The sequence below is a fragment of the Arachis stenosperma genome, chromosome 9, assembly GCF_014773155.1.
Source record: "Arachis stenosperma cultivar V10309 chromosome 9, arast.V10309.gnm1.PFL2, whole genome shotgun sequence".
Lineage (NCBI taxonomy): Eukaryota > Viridiplantae > Streptophyta > Magnoliopsida > Fabales > Fabaceae > Arachis > Arachis stenosperma.
This window is the reverse complement of record NC_080385.1, coordinates 77,731,163-77,738,451: the sequence shown is the minus strand read 5'-3', so window position 1 is coordinate 77,738,451 and position 7,289 is coordinate 77,731,163. Positions and strand designations below refer to the sequence as shown.

The 7,289-nt window shown below is 41.6% G+C and overlaps 1 non-coding gene across 1 annotated transcript; it reads left to right on the top strand.

The window, feature by feature from the left end:
- Nucleotides 1–3,931: 3,931 nt before the first annotated feature.
- Nucleotides 3,932–4,039, top strand: LOC130953848 (small nucleolar RNA R71). Its single transcript, XR_009076009.1, has one exon. It is a non-coding gene; the product is annotated as a small nucleolar RNA R71 (small nucleolar RNA).
- The last annotated feature ends 3,250 nt before the right edge of the window (nucleotides 4,040–7,289 follow it).

Sequence of the window (7,289 nt, the reverse complement as noted above, 5' to 3'; positions counted from 1 at the left end):
CCACCACATCAAAATAATTAAACTGTTATAAAATTCAAAATTCATGCAATTCTTTTTCTTTTTCAATTAAGAACAAAATTTTTTATTCAAGAAAGGTGATGGATTCATAGGACATTCATAACTTTAAGGCATAGACACTTAAGACACTAATGATCACAAGACACAAACATAGATAAACATAAGCACTAAAATTCGAAAAATAAGAAAATAAAGAACAAGGAGATTAAAGAACGGGTCCACCTTAGTGATGGCGGCTTGTTCTTCCTCTTGAAGATCTTATGGAGTGCTTGAGCTCCTCAATGTCTCTTCCTTGTCTTTATTGCTCCTCTCTCATGATTCTTTGATCTTCTCTAATTTCATGGAGGAGGATGGAATGTTCTTGGTACTCCACCCTTAGTTGTCCCAAGTTGGAACTCAATTCTCCTAGGGAGGTGTTCAGTTGCTCCCAATAGTCTTGTGGAGGAAAGTGCATCCCTTGAGGCATCTCAGGGATCTCATGATGAGAGGGGTCTCTTGTTTGCTCCATCCTTTTCTTAGTGATGGGCTTATCCTCATCAATGGGGGTGTCTCCCTCTATGTCAACTCCAACTGAATAACAGAGGTGACAAATGAGATGAGGAAAGGCTAACCTTGCCAAGGTAGAGGACTTGTCCGCCACCTTATAAAGTTCTTGAGCTATAACCTCATGAACTTCTATTTCTTCTCCAATCATGATGCTATGAATCATGATAGCCCGGTCTATAGTAACTTCGGACTGGTTGCTAGTGGGAATGATTGAGCGTTGGATAAACTCCAACCATCCTCTAGCCACGGGTTTGAGGTCATGCCTTCTCAATTGAACCGGCTTTCCTCTTGAATCTCTCTTCCATTGGGCGCCCTCTTCACAAATGTCTGTGAGGACTTGGTCCAACCTTTGATCAAAGTTGACCCTTCTAGTGTAAGGATGTTCATCTCCTTGCATCATGGGCAAGTTGAATGCCAACCTCACATTTTCCGGACTAAAATCTAAGTATTTCCCCCGAACCATTGTAAGCCAATTCTTTGGATCCGGGTTCACACTTTGATCATGGTTCTTGGTGATCCATGCATTGGCATAGAACTCTTGAACCATTAAGATTCTGACTTGTTGAATAGGGTTGGTGAGGACTTCCCAACCTCTTCTTCGGATCTCATGTCGGATCTCCGGATATTCACCCTTTTTGAGTGAAAAGGGGACCTCGGGGATCACCTTCTTCAAGGCCACAACTTCATAGAAGTGGTCTTGATGCACCCTTGAGATGAATCTCTCCATCTCTCATGACTCGGAGGTGGAAGCTTTTGCCTTCCCTTTCCTCTTTCTAGAGGTTTCTCTGGCCTTGGATGCCATAAATGGTTATGGAAAAATGAAAAAGCAGCGCTTTTACCACACCAAACTTAAAAGGTTTGCTCGTCCTCGAGCAAAAGAAGAAAGAATAGAGGAGAAGAAGAAGAAATGAGGAAGAAGGGAATGGCTTTGTGTTCGGCCAAAGAGGGGGAGAAGTGGTGTTTAGGTTGTGTGAAAAATGAAGGGGTGAAGAAGGGTTTATATAGGAGAGGGGGGCTCATGGTTCGGTCATGTATGGGTGGGTTTGGGAGGGAAAGTGGTTTGAATTTGAAAGTGAGGTAGGTGGGGTTTTGTGAAGGATGGATGTGAGTGGTGAAGAGAAAGATGGGATTTGATAGGTGAAGGGTTTTTGGGGAAGGGGTGTTGAGGTGATTGGTGAATGGGTGAAGAAGAGAGAGAGTGGTGGGGTTGGTGGGGATCCTGTGGGGTCCACAGATCCTGAGGTGTCAAGGAAAAGTCATCCTTGCACCAAATGGCATGGAAAATGCGTTTTGAGCCAATTCTGGCGTTAAACGCCGGGCTGGTGCCCATTTCTGGCATTTAACGCCAGGTTCTTGCCCTTTCCTGGTGTTTAACGCCAGTCTGGTGCCCCTTTCTGGCGTTAAACGCCCAGAATGGTGCCAGACTGGGCGTTAAACGCCCAACAGCTAGCCTTACTGGCGTTTAAACGCCAGTAGGTTCTTCCTCCAGGGTGTGCTATTTTTCTTCCTGTTTTTCATTCTGTTTTTGCTTTTTCAATTGATTTTGTGACTTCTCATTATCATCAACCTACAAAATAAAATAAAATAACAAAGGAAAATATATAAAATATAACATTGGGTTGCCTCCCAACAAGTGCTTCTTTAATGTCAGTAGCTTGACAGAGGGCTCTCATGGAGCCTCACAGATGCTCAGAGCAATGTTGGAACCTCCCAACACCAAACTTAGAGTTTGAGTGTGGGGGTTCAACACCAAACTTAGAGTTTGGTTGTGGCCTCCCAACACCAAACTTAGAGTTTGACTATGGGGGCTCTGTTTGACTCTGATTTGAGAGGAGCTCTACATGCTTCCTCTCCATGGTGACAGAGGGATATCCTTGAGCCTTAAACACAAAGGATTCTTCATTCACTTGAATGATCAGTTCACCTCCATCAACATCAATCACAGCCTTTGCTGTGGCTAGGAAGGGTCTGCCAAGGATGATAGATTCATCCATGCACTTCCCAGTCTCTAGGACTATGAAATCAGCAGGGATGTAATGGTCTTCAATCTTTACCAGAACATCCTCTACAAGTCCATAAGCTTAGTTTCTTGAATTGTCTGCCATCTCTAGTGAGATTCTTGCAGCTTGTACCTCAAAGATCCCTAGCTTCTCCATTACAGAGAGAGGCATGAGGTTTACACTTGACCCTAAGTCACACAGAGCCTTCTTGAAGGTCAATGTGCCTATGGTACAAGGTATGGAGAACTTCCCAGGGTCCTGCCTCTTTTGAGGTAATTTCTGCCTAGACAAGTCATCCAATTCTTTGGTGAGCAAAGGAGGTTCGTTCTCCCAAGTCTCATTTCCAAATAACTTGTCATTTAGCTTCATGATTGCTCCAAGGTATTTAGCAACTTGCTCTTCAGTGACATATTCATCCTCTTCAGAGGAGGAATACTCATCAGAGCTCATGAAGGCAGAAGTAAGTCCAATGGAATCTCTATGGTCTCATTTTGAGCCTCAGATTCCCATGGTTCCTCATTGGGAAACTCAGTGGAGGCTAGTGCACGCCCATTGAGGTCTTCCTTAGTGGCGTTCACTTCCTCTCCTTCCTCTCCAAATTCGGCCATGTTGATGGCCTTGCACTCTCCTTTTGGATTTTCTTCTGTATTGCTTGGAAGAGTACTAGGAGGGAGTTCAGTAATTTTCTTGCTCAGCTGTCCCACTTGTGCCTCCAAATTCCTAATGGAGGACCTTGTTTCAGTCATGAAACTTTGAGTGGTTTTGATTAGATCAGAGACCATAGTTGCTAAGTCAGAGGGGTTCTGCTTAGAATTCTCTGTCTGTTGCTGAGAAGATGATGGAAAAGGCTTGCCATTGCTAAACCTGTTTCTTCCACCATTATTGTTGTTGAAACCTTGTTGAGGTCTCTGTTGATCCTTCCATGAGAGATTTGGGTGATTTCTCCATGAAGAATTATAGGTGTTTCCATAGGGTTCTCCCATGTAATTCACCTCTTCCATTGAAGGGTTCTCAGGATCATAAGCTTCTTCTTCAGATGAAGCATCCTTAGTACTGCTTGGTGCATTTTGCATTCCAGACAGACTTTGAGAAATCAAATTGACTTGTTGAGTCAATATCTTGTTCTGAGCCAATATGGCATTCAGAGTATCAATCTCAAGAACTCCTTTCTTCTGATTTGTCCCATTGTTCACAGGATTCCTTTCTGAAGTGTACATGAATTGGTTATTTGCAACCATTTCAATTAGTTCTTGAGCTTCTGTAGGCGTCTTCTTCAGATGAAGAGATCCTCCAGCAGAGCTATCCAAAGACATCTTGGATAGTTCAGAGAGACCATCATAGAAAATACCTATGATGCTCCATTCAGAAAGCATGTCAGAAGGACATTTTCTGATCAATTGTTTGTATCTTTCCCAAGCTTCATAGAGGGATTCTCCATCCTTCTGTCTGAAGGTTTGGACTTCCACTCTAAGCTTACTCAATTTTTGAGGTGGAAAGAACTTTGCCAAGAAGGCATTGACTAGCTTTTCCCATGAGTCCAGGCTTTCTTTAGGTTGTGAGTCCAACCATGTCCTAGCTCTGTCTCTTACAGCAAAAGGGAATAGCATAAGTCTGTAGACCTCAGGGTCAACCCCATTAGTCTTGACAGTGTCACAGATTTGCAAGAATTCAACTAAGAACTGATGAGGATCTTCCAATGGAAGTCCATGGAACTTGCAATTCTGTTGCATTAGAGAAACTAATTGAGGCTTAAGCTCAAAGTTGTTTGCTCCAATGGCAGGGATAGAGATGCTTCTCCCATAGAAGTCGGGAGTAGGTGCAGTAAAGTCACCCAGCACCTTCCTTGCATTGTTGGCATTGTTGTTGTTTTCGGCTGCCATGTGTTCCTCTTCTTTGAAGATTTCTGTTAGGTCCTCTACAGAGAGTTGTGCCTTAGCTTCTCTTAGCTTTCGCTTCAAGGTCCTTTCAGGTTCAGGGTCAGCTTCAACAAGAATGCTTTTGTCCTTGTTCCTGCTCATATGAAAGAGAAGAGAACAAGAAAATGTGGAATCCTCTATGTCACAGTATAGAGATTCCTTGAGGTGTCAGAGAAGAAGAAAAATAGAAGGAAGAAGGAGAAGAATTCGAACTTAGTCAGATAGAGTTCGAATTGTGCATTGAGGAGGAGTGGTGCTCCATAAATAGAAGGATGTGAGAGGAGAGGAAGAAATTTTCGAAAATTAATTAAAAAGATTTTAAAAACATTTTAAAAAACTTTAATTTGATTTTCGAAAAACAAGAGTGAGAAAGAGATCAAGTAATTTTTTTAAAAAGATTTGAAATTAGAAATCAAAAAGATATGATTAAAAACTGTTTTGAAAAAGATGTGATTAAAAAGATTTGATTGAAAAGTTATGGTTTTTAAAAAGATATGATTGAAAAGATATGATTTGAAAACGATTTTAAAAAGATTTGATTTTAAAAATTAATGACTTGCCTAACAAGAAAAGATATGATTCAAACATTAAACCTTTCTCAACAGAAAAGGCAACATACTAGAATTGTTCAATCAAATCATTAATTGTTAGCAAGTATATTTGAAAAAGGAAAGAAATTGATTTTGAAAAAGATTTGATTTTGAAAAACTTTGAAAACTTGAAAAAAATTGATATGAAAACAAAATCCTCCCTCTTGTGCCATCCTGGCGTTAAACGCCCAGAATGGTGCACATTCTGGCGTTTAACGCCCAATGCACTACCTTTTTGGGCGTTAAACGCCCAACCAGGCACCCTGGCTGGCGTTTAAACGCCAGTCTGTCCTTCTTCACTGGGTGTTTTGAACGCCCAGCTTTTTCTGTGTAATTCCTCTGCTGCATGTTCTGAATCTTCAGTTCCCTGTACTATTGACTTGAAAATAGAACCAAGATCAAATAAACAATGCATGCAAGACACCAAACTTAAAATTAGACACTAGACTCAAATAAGAAACATAAAATATTTTTGGTTTTTATGATTTTGAATTTTTTTTTTTGGATTTTTCGAAAATTATATGGAAATAGAAAATAAAGGTTTTAGAATTCTTAATTTGGATTCCAGGAATCATTGCAATGCTAGTCTAAGACTCCGGTCCAGGAATTAGACATGGCTTCACAGCCAGCCAAGCTTTCAAAGAAAGCTTCGGTCCAAAACACTAGACATGGCCAATGGCCAGCCAAGCCTTAGCAGATCATTAATCCAATAGCAAGATTGATAGAGATCAGTAAGCTCTTGTGATGATCAGTTGAAACCTCGGTCCAATAAGATTAGACATGGCTTCTCAGCCAGCCAGATTTCAACAGGTCATCATGAAACTCTAGAACTCATTCTTAAGAATTCTGAAAAATACCTAATCTAAGCAACAAGATGAACCGTCAGTTGTCCGTACACGAAACAATCCCCGGCAACGGCGCCAAAAACTTGGTGCACGAAATTGTGATAAATACTTTTCACAACTCTCTTAATCCCCGGTAATGAACCCCAAAAACTTGGTGTTCAATACCGTGGCATAAACACAACTTCGCACAACTAACCAGCAAGTGCACTGGGTCGTCCAAGTAATAAACCTTACGCGAGTAAGGGTCGATCCCACGGAGATTGTTGGTATGAAGCAAGCTATGGTCACCTTGTAAATCTTAGTCAGGCAGACTCAAATGGGTATAGATGATGAATAAAACATAAAGATAAAGATAGAGATACTTATGTAATTCATTGGTAGGAATTTCAGATAAGCGTATGAAGATGCTTGGTCCCTTCCGTCTCTCTGCTTTCCTACTGTCTTCATCCAATCCTTCTTACTCCTTTCCATGGCAAGCTTATGCAAGGGTTTCACCGTTGTTAGTGGCTACCTCCCATCCTCTCAGTGGAAATGTTCAACGCACCCTGTCACGGCACGGCTATCCATCTGTCAGTTCTCGATCAGGCCGGAATAGAATCTAGTGATTCTTCTGCGTCTGTCACTAACGCCCCGTCTTCAGGAGTTTGAAGCACGTCACAGTCATTCAATCATTGAATCCTACTCAGAATACCACAGACAAGGTTAGACCTTCCGGATTCTCTTGAATGCCGCCATCAGTTCTTGCCTATACCACGAAGACTCTGATCTCACGGAATGGCTGGCTCGTTTGTCAGGAGAGCACTCGGTTGTCAGGCGATCAACCATGCATCGTGTATCAGGAATCCAAGAGATATTCACCCAATCTAAGGTAGAACGGAGGTGGTTGTCAGGCACACGTTCATAGGTGAGAATGATGATGAGTGTCACGGATCATCACATTCATCAAGTTGAAGAACAAGTGATATCTTGGACAAAGAACAAGCAGAATTGAATAGAAGAACAATAGTAATTGCATTAATACTCGAGGTACAGCAGAGCTCCACACCTTAATCTATGGTGTGTAGAAACTCCATCGTTGAAAATACATAAGAACAAGGTCTAGGCATGGCCGAATGGCCAGCCTCCCAATGATCTAAGAACTAGATGTCCAAAGATGATCTAGAGATCTAAAGTGATCAAAAGATGAAAATACAATAGTAAAAGGTCCTACTTATAGAGAACTAGTAGCCTAGGGTTTACAGAGATGAGTAAATGACATAAAAATCTACTTCCGGGCCCACTTGGTGTGTGCTTGGGCTGAGCATTGAAGAATTTTCGTGTAGAGACTCTTCTTGGAGTTAAACGCCAGCTTTTATGCCAATTTGGGCGTTTAAC